The sequence below is a fragment of the Chiloscyllium plagiosum genome, chromosome 38 (genome assembly GCF_004010195.1).
Source record: "Chiloscyllium plagiosum isolate BGI_BamShark_2017 chromosome 38, ASM401019v2, whole genome shotgun sequence".
In the NCBI taxonomy this organism is placed as follows: domain Eukaryota; kingdom Metazoa; phylum Chordata; class Chondrichthyes; order Orectolobiformes; family Hemiscylliidae; genus Chiloscyllium; species Chiloscyllium plagiosum.
Window position 1 is genome coordinate 15,335,944 of NC_057747.1, and position 16,258 is coordinate 15,352,201.

Here is a 16,258-nt window from a genome sequence, read left to right on the forward strand (position 1 = left end):
TTCTTAAATACTGTTAAATAATTTAAATTCACACGCTTCCATTAAGCAGTCTATGTTTGGCATCAAACTTGTACTGGAGCCAATAGTGCATATATTGTTTCACTGTAATATAAACATCACACCTAATATGAAAGAGTAAATCAAATGTAAAAATTCATAGTTGTGTTGTTGAAAATATTCTCATGAAATATCAAGCAAAAAAATAGTTTAAAAATATAGTTTTGATTTAGAGTAGGATCATGCTCCCAATGCATCACAAATTTGATATTGTCATGTGAGGAGCATGCATAAAAATGATGCTGTTTTGATAAAATATACATCACTATCACAGCGTTTAATTGACCGTATTTGGTTGTGTTACTCTATTCCCTGGTCTATGTTCACTGTACTTAGTTTCTAAAGTGTATCGTCACATATAGAGTTAAGTAGCTGACATCTCACAAAGAGGTTTCAAGATTCCAGACTGAGGGCATGTCTATGCAGAAATCAAGAAATTACTGAGATATTTTAAAGTATGGCAAATAAATCTGTTGTGGATTTAGAATGAATGTCACCTTTGTATTGCCTGAAATAAATCAGATATATAAAGTATAAAGCAAATCAGCAAACACTTAACAGTTTTTAGATTTATATTTTGTGTTGGATGTAAGAGTTGATCTCTCGTCTCCCCTATTTTTGTCATGTGGTGGAAAACAATTCTTGAAATATTTAGAAGTGAAGAATCATGCTAAATTTAAGTGAAAAGAAAACAGTTTTTAGGTGGAGGCTGTTGTTTTGATGAGTACACAATATTGTGAGATTTGTGTAAAATTTTGTTAAGAACATAAGAAAAGCAGTAGGCCATTCAGCCCCTCAAGCCTGTTCCACCATTTGATGAGATCATGGCTAATCCATGGCCTGACTTCATATTAGAGATGACATGGCTCCATTCCCGTGTAACAGTGTCATTTACAAGTTGAAAATAAAATTCTCGCCGATAAGAGTTCCTTCATTATATGTCAAGTGACAGGATCAAAGAATGGATCAAAACCAGAAGAAACTGAAGAAACTCAATAGGACCCACATCATCTGTGAAAAGAGAAAGAGAGTTAACACCTTGAATCCAGCATGATGATTCTTTGGAATGGTGCTAATAAATTCATCTATTTTTGAATAGAGTCATCTAGGTCCATAACTTTGAATTTGTTGTTCAGCCAAAGTTTACAAAATAAGAGTTACTTCAGTTTTATGGTGCATGTATATGTATGTGTCTATATTTATAACAGAGTTGGAACCAAATCAAGTATAATATGGCTAACTTATGATGTTACTCTGTTGTCAAGCATATGGGATCTGAGTTTAATTGATTTGGAGTGAGGGGTAATTATAAAGCAGATAAGAGGTTCTTATTTTTCCATTTTATGCAGGATGATGCTGTCAATTTCATAGTGTGAACAAATGGTTAAGCTTCTCTTGCTTAAAGAAAATATATTGCATTTCAAAGGCTTTATTTATTGTAAGCTTTAAATAGGTAAACAATATTTAACTTAATTTGTCTCAAGGACTGACTTGCAATGTATATCAATGAAGAAACTTCAGTATTTTACTCAATGGAAAAGGATATCCCATAATAAATCATAAGACCTTGTACCTGATTCTTTAAAAGAAGTTTTCAGAATACAAAAATAAAATCACTGTCTACTTTCAGTGCTTATGTTCTTTCCCTTTTAACAGTTTTATTGGGTTTGAAAAGCAGGATAGATAAATGTACATATCACTCAGGCCTATTACAGTAATGAATTTTCACTGTCATGTTACTATATATTTTATTCATGAGCTTGTCAATTTCAGATGACAATTTTGATCTGTTTCTTTAAAAAAAATTGCTCACTTCAATATCTGCTATTTATTTATTTTATTTTGGATTCAATGAAGTGTAAATTGGCTAAGTGCTTAAGATTAATTGATCCAAATTTTGAACAGGCTTATTTTGACTTTTGTTAATTCAGAAGGATACAACCAAAATAATTAACCTCAATTTTCTGGTTAATTTTTATACCACAGAATATTTCAAGGACCTGAGTACCCTGCAAGATATTTAACTATGAAGGTGTGTGCAGTGGGTGGATCAATTTTCTTTCTTTAATTGCAGTATTTTCGTTTCATGGTCAACGATTTTGCAGTTAAAAAGAGGACAAGTGTCTTGATCCTTTCCAAATGCCTTTCTAACTGGCATTGTAAAGGTGGATGGGAGATCCTGGATTGACATCACTTGAAGGTTTGGCTGAGGGCCTGTTAACATATTGTAGCTGAAGCTCTTACACTGTAACTACTTGCTGGTAGTGCAGTATGCAATATTGCTGTTTTATTTAGTACTGTTGTTATCTCAGCAGCCTGCGCTTTAAAAATCTCTGTGATGCATGTAAAGAAGCCAGCACGATAATGTCAGTGTTCTGTGATAACTGTATGAGATTATACTATTTATATACAAGAGTGAGATTGGGGATTGGGTATTAGTCCTATTCATACTATGGTGTAGGGAACGCATGTATGAGGTTGCTGTGTACATTGACAGTGTAGAAAATGATACCACGCATTGGAATCAGCACAATACAAGGTTACCCACAATGACTGCTTTGTTTTAGATATGAGAGGAAGCCAGATACTCCAAAAGAATTATGGGAATGTTTGGGAACAGACAGCAGGCACGTTTGCATTTTTTCCAGGTTAATTCACTCAATGAAAAGCTGCTGTGTGATGTGTCATATATCAAAGGTAGGGCATCAGTAATCTTTGCTCAAGGGCATGGATAACAGACAGATAGACATGTGAATGAGATGGAAAAAAGCAACTCATCCTTTTCTGCTAACACCATGAAGGAGATAAAGGAAGATTTATGACTCATCTTGGACTACATACCAGCAACCACAACATTTTTCATATGCTCCAAAAATTGGTCCTGGAAAGAAAGCAATATGCTGTCATTTTGTCTATCAGACACTTTAATAGGAAGTTGGTTCCTTTGGGCTTTACTATTCACGTCAGCCTCTGCTTTCATAACAGTTTTGTTAAATGGTAGCCATAAATGTATTTTAAAATGATTGTCTGTTTATCTTGTTGGATGTGATGGACTCATTTGAAAAGTACTTGCCAAATATAACTATTGATGAAAGCAGTGAGATGAGATCTGCTAAAAGATATAAACATCACTAGTACTACTTGCAAACAAATCTATGGTTTTGCTATTGCAATGTTTATCTTTTACATGTATACAGTACTACTTCAAAACATTAAAAAATGCTGGATTGCATTAGAGATTTGATTATATTAGCATTGCTTAAAAAAAATCTTTTTTTTACATTATGTTGCCATATATATTTATATTCTTGATAGTTGATCAGCATTCTGCATAAACTTCTCAATGATTATCAAACCTGGTAATTGCCAATGTTGTCAGCTAGCAGTTGAGTACCGAAAAGTAGTTTAATTAGCTACTGGTTCTGATTTTTGTTTCCAGCAGCAATGTTCGAAAAGGGGAGGAAACACCATTGTTTTTGGATTTGCTGAGCTGAGACAAATGCTTATTGATAATTGTTGGAATTATGGAAAGTGCAAAAACTGAAGCTTTATATTTATCCACCCCAATTATCTGAAACAGTTATGCACTTTGTTGATGTCATCAAGATTTTTAAACAATGTTTCATTCTGGGCATGTGGCTGCTTTGAACTCTTAAGGGGGGGATGTGTGTGTGTATCTGTATTCAAGTCATTGTTTAGCAGTACGGGACTTGAATATGTTGAAGAAGATGCATTTTTGACTATTTTTGGATAATTTACAAGAATACTGACATTTATGTTGCATGAGAGGACAATGCTGATTGGTTTGCAAGTGATTCTGATTGGTAGAGGGTGTCGTCATGGAGAATGCACCCATTAATGCTGATTGGCAGTTGTTCGTCAAGGTTCATTTAAATTTTAAATCAAGCAGGTTGACTCTGGTCAGGGCATTGCCCTGAGAAATTAACCAATAAATGGATGTTGCTCTTTTTTTAAGTTGAAATAGTGGGTGTACATATTCTTTCTGTCCAAAGAACAGGGCTATGTGTACACATAGATAACTTCCAGTCATGTTGTGAAGGTGACTGCCAATCCTAAATTGGCTTTAGGCATATTTGTTTGCACATTCAGGATTAGTCAGCAGGCTTGATGGCAACAACCTATTGGTGGCCAACACCATTGGTTGCTATTGTATATTGTATGGTGGTTAATTTGGTCATGTTTTGAACTTTCTACAAGTGCTGACTGTAGTTGAACTATTTAATCTGCAGCCTGATATATATTTGTTGCCAATTTGCTATTTAAATTATTAGAATACTTTAAAACTACTTAATTCATTGATGTAGGTAACAACTATTGTTGCAGGTATCTGAGGTAAGTTAATTGAAAGCTATTTTCATTGCTTCCACCAGATACATGTTATCTTATTATTTGTTTGGAATAAGATACATCTTTGTAAAATTCTGGTCCATTTCCAGAGACCCAGGGATGTCGATGAATAACCAAATGGGTATATGAATAAACTGACTATGATTTTACAGACGGCAGCAAAGCATTGGTACTGTTCAACTTCAAAGAAATGGCACTCAAGATCTAGCAAGATCCATGATGATGTTTTCTCCTTTCCTGACAACAGCTTAAATCTCGGGTATGTCATGATGTGCAGCTGTAGTAATGTTTGCAAACAGGAAAGCAGCCAATCACATTGAAATATTCACACATGACAAGGAAGAAGGTGAAATCATTTAATACCCTTCAGTTTTAATTTATATTTTCAGATAGTGAATGAGATGACTATGATTGGATTAACGTATGAAACAAAAAAAAATAAACCACTGTTGAAAAATCTTTGGAAGTTGGAAACTTTTAATATTTCACACAACTTTTTTCTCAGTGCTCGTCAGTGTGTTAGCAGTAATTTTAAAGTTTATACTCTATTAGAAACTCAATAAAACTTGGTTCAAATTTTTTTCAAGGGATTTTTACATGAGATGAACAGTGTAGAAGTGGAAATACTCATGAATTGATTGCATGCTCCATTGATTGTGGTCCTGACATGGTGACTGCCTCAACAGCACACCCTCTGGAGAAGTGGCGAATTACTGATAGCAGTTTTCTATTTGAGGTGTGGTCCCCAGAAGTTGTAGTTAATTTCACTGCAATGTTAACAGTTTCATCTTCATTATAACTGCAAAGTCTGTGCTAGGCTACAGTACTAGTAACTTCTCCAGCAATGTCAACCTAGCTGGTAAGTGAATAAGTGTTTTATATGAGTATTCATAACTAGTGGATGATGTATGTAGACCTATGTGGTTATATTATTTTGAATAAATATGCAGAACAAGCTAGGAAGGAAATGTTGCCCAGATGGTATCAGAACTGAAAAATTATAGCTAATGGCCACAGGTTGGGATTTTCTCTTTACGAAGAAGAACAGCAGGAACTGCTAGAAGTCTTGAAAATTGATCATGTGGCTCCCTCCTCTAAATTTGTATATTTATTAATGTATAATTTGTATGTGATCTATGTTATAAGTTTATAATCAAACAGTTTGCATACATAAGAACTGAACAACATTTTGGTTTGCACTGATAAATGACTAGAAACATTCAGAGCATACAAGCACTATACATTGACCATCTCTAACAAAATAGAATATAACTTAACGAGTTTTGGAAAGATATGTAGCTCAGGTTGAGGTTCTCAATGTAGGTTTGCTTGCTGAGCTAGCAGGTTCATTTCCAGATGTTTTGTCACCCTAGTAGTTAACATCTTCAGTTGGCCTCAGGTGAAGCACTGTACGTGATTCCTGCTTTGTATTTATATGTTTGGGTTTCTTTGGGTTAGTGTTGTCATTTCCTTGGTGATGTCATTGGAAATGACAACACCAACCCAAACATATCACTGGAAAGCAGGAATCATGTACAGTGCTTCGCCTGAGGCCCACTAAAGATGTTAACTAGTAGAGTGATGAAACGTCTGGAAATTAACCTTCTGGCTCCGCGAGCAAACCTACATCCCGAATAAAACTCTTTTTCTCTAGACATTCAATTGCATTAGCAATGCTGAAGTTCCTTCCAGCGGTAGTTTGTTAGTTACCATTGACTAGCAAATTAACTGGTTCAGCTACACGAATACTGTGGCTGTAAGTACAAGACAGAAGCTGGGACTTATTGAGTGAACAAGTTACCATTTGACTCCCCAAAGAATGTGCAAGGCACAAGTCAGGAACATGTTAGAATACTTCCCACTGGGTGAGTTCACAATATTCAACACGCACACTAACCAGGAAAAAGCAACCCGCTTCATTAGGCTCACTCTACCATCTTAAATGTTCATTCCCTCCGAAATCCATGCACAGTTGTAGCAGTGTTTCCCACTTCCAATGTATATTATAGCAATCTATCACAATTTCTTCAACAACACGAGCTCTAACATCTTGAAGATGAAATTAAAGGTTTTTTATATACGTAATATTTTGAGATTTGAGATAAAAAATATGTGTATTAGTACTGCGAAGGCTATTTTTGAACAAGTCAGAACGTTATTTGAAATAGTAACCCAACTATAACAGTTCCAAGAAAGCATATATCTTGTCAAATGCATAGTAGAACCCCTGGAAAACATTCAAGCTTCATCTCCTCTCTGTAAACCTTGAGTTAATATACCAAAATGAACCACTGATTTAAATGTCCCTGGTACTTTTAGGTCATTGTTTGTAAATTGACAAACTGAGATGTCTCACATCCAGTTTTACAATTGGGTTTTTTTTATAACTTTCTATTCCAGCAATATTGGGGGAAAGTGTTGCATTTCAGTGATAATTGTTTTCATTAGCTGTCGTGATTGAAATGAGGTCAGCCAGCTGGATCTCATAGAATGAGTTTCCTGATTGGGGCTGTGTTCTGGTCCAATCAGAGAGTCATGGCTGACAGATATAAACAGAAGTGTCACCCTTCGATGTGAAGGGCATTGCTTGTCTTTGGCCACTTGGGTGTTTCTTTTCTTCCTGGTGGTGGAAATTTGAATAAAGATTCGTGCACTTTGTGTCTTTCACTGTGTCTCACACCTGCACACACACACCATGGGTGCTGGGGAAAAAAATGAGCACTACCGCAATTAGGCGGAGTGTGGGGGTTAGCAAAAGAAAAAACCCAGGTGTGTCACAGGTTCTGTTCACTCTAAAAAAAAAAAATTAACAGGAGTTTTCATTGCCTTTTGATGTGAAGGGCACTGCTTGACACTGGCCACTCGGGTGTTTCCTTTCTTCCTGGTGGTGGAAATTTGAGTAAAGATTTGTGCACCTTGTGTCTCTCACTGTGTTTCACACCATGGGTGCTGGGGAAAAAATAAGCACTATTGCAGTTAGGCGGTAGTGTGGGGGTAAAAAAAAAATTTAAAAAATTAAACAGGAGTTTTTATTTCCCCCTCCAACTCCATTTTCATTTAATCCCTGCCCTCCCCTTCACTGTTTGATCACACAGCATTGCCCTTTTGTGAAGGGCACTGCTTGTCACTGGCCACTTGGGTGTTTCCTTTCTTCCTGGTGGTGGAAATTGAATAAAGATTCGTACACCTTGTTTAAAAAAAAAATAAACAGAAGTGTCGCCCTTCGATGTGAAGGGCACTGCTTGTCACTGGCCACTCGGGTGTTTCTTTTCTTCCTGGTGGTGGAAATTTGAATAAAGATTCGTGCACCTTGTCTTTCACTGTGTCTCACACCTGCACACACACAACATGGGTGCAGGGGGAAAATATAAGCACTACCGCGGTTAGGCGGTAGTGTGGGGGTTTAAGGAAAAATAAATAAATAAATAAAAATAAACAGGAGTTTCAGGGATGCTGTCACTCTGAGAGCTGGCTCGAAAGTCAAGAGTTATTCATGTGTAAATAAAAGATGACTTTGAGATAGTATAACGGCCTCTGTGAAGTTATTTCACCCACCATTGGTCAACCCTCACCCGTGCCCCCACACGAATTCAAAAGCAAGCAGACAGTCTGGTTGGAGTCATTTGAAAAAAAACGCAGAAGTGTCAGAGGTTCTGTTCCCTCTAGAAGCCAGCTCTGAGCTGGCTGGATTAGTAATCATGTAATATGCATGTGTCAATAAAAGGTGACTTGGTGATGGGATACTGGCCTTCCTGGAGTTTTTTTCATTAACCAAAGGTAGTTTTGGTAATAATAGCAATGATATTTGCATAGAATTTAAAATTGTCATCTTTACATCTCTACATGGTATTTTCCTGGCTTCACCACAGTGCACCTTTTCAATCTCTAGTTTTGCATCCTCTACTGTATCTTTCCTTGCCCTGACGCTGGCTTGTTGTGTTTCTCCCTGTTCCACTTGCCTGTAGCAAAAGCCTTTAGCTTCTTAAGCTTGCCTCCACCTTTTCACTTCTGTTTCTATTCTTGATTTTTAAAACTCATATTTTTGGATAAGTGTTCTATCCTTCCTAAAATTTTCATTACGTCTATTTATCTGTTACATTCTTAACAATCTATTCTTTCTTGCTTGTAAAATATTGGGTAAACTACGTGTTCCAAATTAAATCGTGTTAATAGATGATAAATTGGTTGGACCATAAATTTACTTAATAAAGCAGCACATTTGAATGTGCACTGTGCTGAAGAAGGGTAGTATGTGGGTATGCCTTTAGTAGAGAAACAGTGACCAGTTTAAATCTTGGCCTTCTAAGTTTACAAAATAATGAAAACAGCTGATGTGCTAAATAGAGAGGGGGTGAAAATTACTTGATTCTTAATCAAAATATCTTAACCCCCTAAAAGATGGAAACCTCAACTTATTTCTCTTGTGAGATTGCCTCATTTGTTCATGGTAACTAGATGATTACTTCATTTAAAGAATGAGGAATATTAGACTTAAAGATGAATAATTTAGCATGTCCGTTTAGACTATTGCCGTCAGCTTCCATTCTAATAAAGCGTAATTGTAGAACAACATGGTTCTCCGCAGTGCAGCGGTGATGAATTACCTGGTTTTTATGGCGTTTGGGAGGAACTCCTTGCTCTTTCTAGCTTGCTTTTTTTCCCCTTACCTGCCTGTTTTCTTTGATGCGGAAAGAAAGCAACACCACAACTTGGAACGTTCCACAGGAACATATTCTCCAAATCTGCAGTGAATATGCTAAATTCCTTGAGGTTTTTCGGGGTCCTTGTACATTTATTCTCATCTTATCACATAGGTGCTGTGTGCGCTATCACCAGCGTCTTCAAAATATATGTTTATCAAGGGTCCACATAGTCCAGTATGGATAAGGGTAGCCATCTTCTGATTTAGACTAGAGAATCTCTTGAAGCAAGCAAGATATAGTTAATTGCATCTCTGCAAATATTTACATGGTGTGTGTTGATGTAGTGGCAGTGGGAGGACCTGGTACTCTCCCTTCCAATTGCTCTGATGTCATCACCGTGAGTGGTGCTTATGACATTCAATTACTTTTTAATCTTTTCAGACTCTGGGGAAAGATAGTGGTGTAGAGGTAAAGGTGTTAGACGAGTAATGCAGCGGCTCAAACTGGTGCTCTGTGGGTACAAGTTCAAGTCCCACCACTGCACCTGGTGCAATTTTAATTTACAGGGCTCTTGTGGTATTGCACTACTGTACCTGTCTGTGAACCAGGAAACCAAGGTTCAACTCCCAGCTGCTCCAGAGATGTGTAACAACATCTCTGAACAGATTGATTAGAAAAATGACTTCTTAAAAAATTCATTCATTCATGAGATGTGGGCGGTGCTGGCTGTGCCAGCATTTATTGCCTGTCCCGAGTTGCCCTTGAGAAGGTGGTGGTGAGTTGCCGCCTTAAAGTGCTGCAGTCAGTGGGTTGACCCACAATACCATTAGAGAGGGAATTCCAGGGTTTGATCCAACAACAGTGATAGAACATTGATATATTTCCAAGTCAGGATGGTGAGTGGCTAGAAGGGGAACTTGAAGATGGTAATCCCATATATCTTGCTGCCCTTGTCCTTTAAGATGGAAGTGGCTGTGTGTTTGGAATATGCTGTTTGAGGATGTCTGGTTGTTAACATATCACCACCCTCAGGATTTCATCTCTTTGCCTCTCCTTCAATACACTGTAACATGACGATGAATATGAAAACAGTCTATTTTAGTCTATTTCTGGCTCTAAAGGAATGAGTCTGAGGGAGTTGGGAAGGTGTGCACACAAGAAACACCTGCTGAGATACTTAATGTCATTTATATTTGCTCCTTTTCACTGTTCCAAAGTTGATGAAGGATCACTTCCAAAATCACATTTTTTTTAAATATTGGTCTGAGGCTTCATGTTACTGGTTAATTATGATATTTGGAATAGTAGATTTGAGACTGGCAATTGTTTAATGGTATCTTTTGTTCTCAACATTTTCGTCTTTTTAATTAATAGCTAGAATTGTGTAATTAACATGAATTTACCAACTGCACATGTGTAAAGGATAGTTTTCATAAGCAACCTCTGAAATTAATAAGTGAGTACAACACTGATTTTATGTAAAGCCTGGATTGCAAAATATCTCCTAAAGCCACTTGTATCAATAGCTTATTTAACAACAGGATTATTGTGGAAAGAGCCACTATCATCCAAGTACAATTATCCATTGAAATATATCACTAATCTCTAACTAGCTATAAGAATGTATATTTTAAATTTTTTTCTTTTAATTTTTCCAATTTCCATATATTTATATTGAATAATAGGTAACCAATTTAAGTCTACACGGTTTGAATATTAGCAGTGATGCATGCTGTTTTGTTAAACACTGATGGAGTGGTTTAACCCAAGGTCAGTTCACATAAACATTTTGAAATGTTTCTGTATATAAGGAATAGGAGCGGAATTACAGGGTGGCATGGTGGCTCAGTGGTTGGCACTGTGGCCTCACAGCACTAGTGACCCTCGGGCGACTGTGTGGAGTTTGCACGTTTTCCCCGTGTCTGTATGGGTTTCCTCTGGGTGCTCTGGTTTCCTCCCACAATCCAAAGGTGTGAAGGTTAGGTGAATTGGCCATGCTAAGTTGCTCAATGTTCAAGGATTTGTAGGTTACGGGTAATTGCATAATGGGTTTGGGCGGGATACTCTTCAGAAGGTCAGTGTGGACTTGGAGGGCCGAAGGGCCTAATTGCATGCTGGAGGGATTCTATTAATTAGAGCTGAAAATGTGTTGCTGGAAAAGCGCAGCAGGTCAGGCAGCATCCAAGGAGCAGGAGAATTGACGTTTCGGGCATGAGCCCTTCTCCTGAAGAAGGGCTTATGCCCAAAACGTCGATTCTCCTGCACCTTGGATGCTGCCTGACCTGCTGCACTTTTCCAGCAACACATTTTCAGCTCTGATCTCCAGCATCTGCAGCCCTCACTTTTTCCTATTCTATTAATTAGGCCATTCATTCCATCAAGTCTGCTCCAATCAGAAAGAAAAGTGTCAAAGCTTTGCAAGTGACTTTGCTAATGTGAAGTTAACTTGATGGCTCAGAATGGGCAGTAGTAATGATGGTGTGACTTTCCGTCTTCATTGTCATTACAGTTGTGAAACTGACAGAAAATTCTGCATTTGCAAATGATTAACTAAATACAAATTCAGAATATGTAGTTACTAATTTCCTGTTTCTTCACAAAGTATTATCACTGCTTTAAAAAAAACCTGAAAAAAATGCACTTTGGGGTGTAACTTGGTTTTAGACAGTTTATTAAATCTCAGCTCCCGAGCAACCAGCATCAATATGGATCCAGGCCAGTTAATGAAACAGAAATCAAGATGTGTGCTGTGGGCCCACTCGCTGCCGTCAATGCTGCTACTACGACCGAACTCTTCACCAAGAGGCCATTTCTTTGTGGATAGAGTTAGTTACTACTTGGTCTTGCAGCTACCTCCACACAACATTCTTTCTTCTTTCAGTGCGATGACAGTGGAGTAGAGTTTCTGAGCCTGGGGCTTGTCCACTCAGTCTGCTTCTTTTTGCTTCTCTTTTCTCTCTTTTTTTGTATTTTATTTTGCTTCTTGGTGAAAAGTTCGGTCACAGCAGCAGCATTGATGGCGGTGCATGGGCCCAGCAGCACACACTCATGGCAGTGGCTTCTGCATGGCCAAGACAATCCCAGCGCAGACTCATGGCTGCCGCGGGGGAGGCAAGTTTGTCTACTGAGAGACCCAGCAGCAATAGCAGTGGCTGCATCAGTGAGGTGGGCCTGAAGTGGACACGTGGCTGTGGCAGAGTGAAGTTCGGCCAGCTTGGTACCTGGCAGCATCGATGGCATCTGCATTGGCGAGTTCCAGTGAGAACTCAATGTTGAAGGCATTGGTGGAGGCAAAGAGTAGCGACTTCCATTCCGGCGGTGGCCACCAGGCCCATGGCTCAGCACTTAACAAGAAGGACTGTACAGTGGGACACTATTTCTGTTTAGTTCTTCATTTTGTTCCCTTTATATTCAATGTATTTAGTTTATTCTTCTGTGTTTTAAGATGACGTTGGAGAGTGGTGACACTTTACAATACTTTTTGCTGTATTTTGTAAGAATAAACGAATCAAATCACTTGTTCTCCTTTTATATTTACCCACTCAATTAATTAACCAGATATCTCCAATCATATGCGAAATGACATAATTTATCCAATAATTTATTGACAATTTGGCCTTGAACGCTAATTTTGTGTTTATTGCATTCATTAAAAATTTTCAATATCTTTAAAGTATTTGCTCAAGTTCAGCTTTCAAAAGGTATCCCAAATTTGTATTTTGTTCTCTCTCCATGGTGTATTATTTTGAGCTTTTACAATCAGTGCAATTTACTTATTGGTTTGCTGTGTCTGAGAATTCTTCGATGTGAGTTGGTTGCTTATCCTACTTGGTAACATAAATGACCAAATGCCTCATTTTTAACTGGGTGCCACAGCTGAAGCCTGGGTTTCTTCAGCTCTCAACCCTGCATTTACATGGTCCAGGTGGCACCTCACTGGAGGCACTGCACGAGATGGTCACCACTTTGATACAAAAAGAAACAAGAATTGCAGAGCTCCTTTATTTCATCCACAATCAGGACTCCTTCTTAGTAAAGCCAAAACGTTTGCACAGAATTGCACCTTTTCTGCAAGATGGATGAGTTGACCCCAACACAGCTCAAATAAGGTCAAGACCATGTTTCCAAAACTAAACGCAGGATACTGTGAATGACTTACCATATCAGCTTAAGCTGGCACATCTGTTTCCCCTGCAAGAAATATTCCACACACTCTCTGACAAAAGGTTTAAAAAAAGATCAAAGCCATACTGCATAGGCTTATGTATCACCAAGGACCTAGCATACTACTTGGTACTCTGGCATTGTGTCTGCACCTAAGTCTAATGGTTCTTATTTTACTCAGTAAGGCATTGGAATGAGAAACTCATTCCATGCTGTGCAGCAGTAAGAGCTTGGCCATGTTTGGAAGTCTGACTTTGATGTTAGATGCAAGCAATGACTTTTGACAGGTCAAGTTAGATGGGTGCAAATCTTTGCATGCCATCATTCTTGTCTTCAGAATCTTTATTGTTTGGAAAAATGAATTTGTAAACTGTAAGTTGTACGTGGAGACTTGCTGTAGTCATAAGACCTGTGCAGTTAGTTTCTGTATCAAGGCAGAAGACATGAAAGATGGAATATAGTGTCAAACGTATGCAGCTGAAAATGTATGGATTTGGAAATTTCTAAGTGAAGCAGCTTGCAGTTGTAATCATTAGAGAATTTTAAAAAAAACTTCTGTAACTTTGACTCACCCTATAGTACAATGTGGTTTTGAATTTCCCAGTTTCTGTTCCTGAGGAGATGAAAGGCAGTTGGAGAAGTCTAAGTTGTTCTAGTCTCAAAGGCAAAATCTTGAGTGAGTCACAGAACTAAATAGCCTGAACAAATTGGTGCATCAACTCTGTCCTCAGTGCTGGAGAAAAAAAACATATTGTATCTCATCCTAGTCCTCGAGGAGCAGAGAAGCCAGAATGGAGAAATATTGAAGGTCTTGAACCCACTCCTAATGATATTTGTGAATGGTATATGTTTATCATCAGAACTTAGGAAGCAATATTGGCAGAATGGTCAGCAAAAAGGATCCAGGCCAAAGTACAGAATGTAAATATTGTCGAGGCTGCCATATGAAAGGAAATTAAATATGTCCTGTGGGGGAAAGTTTTCTAAACTGCAAAAGTACAAATCACTTTGCATTCCAATATTTTGCTGGAAAGAAGCAACCCAGATCAATAGAGGCAGATGATGGAGAGATGTCAGAAAATGATTCTGATTGTTCACTGTACAGCATAAAACAGGTTTGCGCTTTTGGGTGTCAAGGTGCTCAATGGTTTGCAACAGAATGAGAGAAGGAGAACATTGAGTGAATGTAAAATTAGATATTGTTGCTACACGCAACATCATGAGCTATGTAGACTTGTGCATTGTGGCTCAGAATGGTGACTGAAAGTGATGAAGCTATTGAAGGTAAACTTGAGACCGTATAATGGAATGATACTCATCTCAAGTGGACAATTGAAGCTGGGAACGCGATGCAGTGAGAAGAATGAAGATCTGCTGTTCCAGTAGTCCTTTGAACAAATGCTGACACATTTCCACCCATCTCAATTGAAATAGTCTAAAGCTCAGACTGGTTACCCTACATATACCAGAAAAGATTTTGCAGAGCATCAAGTGATAAGACTACTGAACAGAGCTTTAAAAAATTACAGAAATGTTTTTTGCAGGTCTTGAACATCTTGCAGATGAATATCAGCTCCAAATAGAAGAACCTAAAAATAAACCAGCACCTTCCAAAGAGAATTCCAACTGCTCTCCAATCTGACATGAAATACAGGATAGAGCAGCTTGAAAAGATGGGAGTGATTAAGACAGTAAAAATGTTTGGTAATTGGATTAGCAGCATAATTGCAGTGGAATGAACCTGAAAAGTTGAGAATGTGCACACATCTAAAAGACCTCATGGAAGCTTTGATGAGATCTCAATACTTCATGGCATTCAGCAAAGAATCGTGCCAAGACGAAGGTCTTTACTACTTTCAATACAAAGGGTGGATACTGGCAAATGAAGTTGGATGAAAGCAGCAGTTTTTGACTTCATTCTACATATTTGGCATTTCTACTGCTCTGGAAGAGTTTCATTGCAGACAGCATGAGACAGTCAATGACCTTTCTGGAACGGAAATGATCATGGATGATCTGCTTATCAATGTAATTGGAGATACAATGGAGGAAGTCATTGCAGAATTATGTGTGTAGAAAGTGAAGACTGCAGATGCTGAAGATCAGAGACAAAAAGTGTGGCACTGGAAAAGTACAGCCGGTCAGGCAACATCCAAGGAACAGGAGAGTCGATGTTTCGGCATAAGCTCTTCATCAGCTTATACTCGAAATGTCGACTCTTCTGTTCCTCGATGCTGCCTGATCGGCTGTGTTTTTCCAGCGCCACGCTTTTTGACGCAGAATTGTGTGTGACTACCAGAGAGCTCTCACCAGGTAAACCTGAAACAGAAAAAGAAAAGATGCAATTGAAGATGACTTAAGTCATGTACTGACACACCCATATCCATCCTGTTGTCATGCCTTTCAGAACAGAAAAATCAAATTAAAAGACATTGGGCAGGCATGGGTTGATTTCAGACCAGCTTGACTCACCCTAATTGTAAACTTCCCATTTCACCAGTTCCAGTAAATGTGAGCACAAAAAGTCAAACTCACAAAATAATTCAGTGCAACAAAGCCACATTTTAAATGGAAAGTTGTGTATAAATCATTAATCCTTGTCATTATTTAGAAGTTTCGAGAGGCATTGTTCCTTTGATATTTTCCTCCTATCTCAAGCATTTCATTGAGTTTCAGTTACTGCGTGCACCCTGCCTTTTTCACATCTCATCAATTGTGATGCAAGTGGTTGGGGGGTGGGGTAGTTGGGGGGGATGGCGGGAGACAATGACATATCATTCACCTCTACATTCTGAACTTGTTTTCCTAAATTCCTCCATAACGCAACATCATTTCCGGCTTTCAAAGTTTTCACGTTATATTCCTTCAAAGTTGTTTTTCTCATAATTTTTGTCTCATGTTGAATTCATTCAAAGTTTGTTTTCAGTTTTCTAGAAATATTGCATCTATCTTCAAAGGGGCACAATATATGTACAGTATTGGATAACAATTAAGTTTTGTGCTTTTTTTGCTTTTCTGCAGCATAC

At 38.0% G+C, this 16,258-nt stretch overlaps 1 protein-coding gene across 3 annotated transcripts in view; it reads left to right on the plus strand.

The window, feature by feature from the left end:
* The window catches only part of lrmda (leucine rich melanocyte differentiation associated), an 885,542-nt gene that overhangs the window by 369,511 nt on the left and 499,773 nt on the right, over positions 1–16,258 (plus strand). The gene's annotated exons all lie outside the window — the stretch shown is intronic.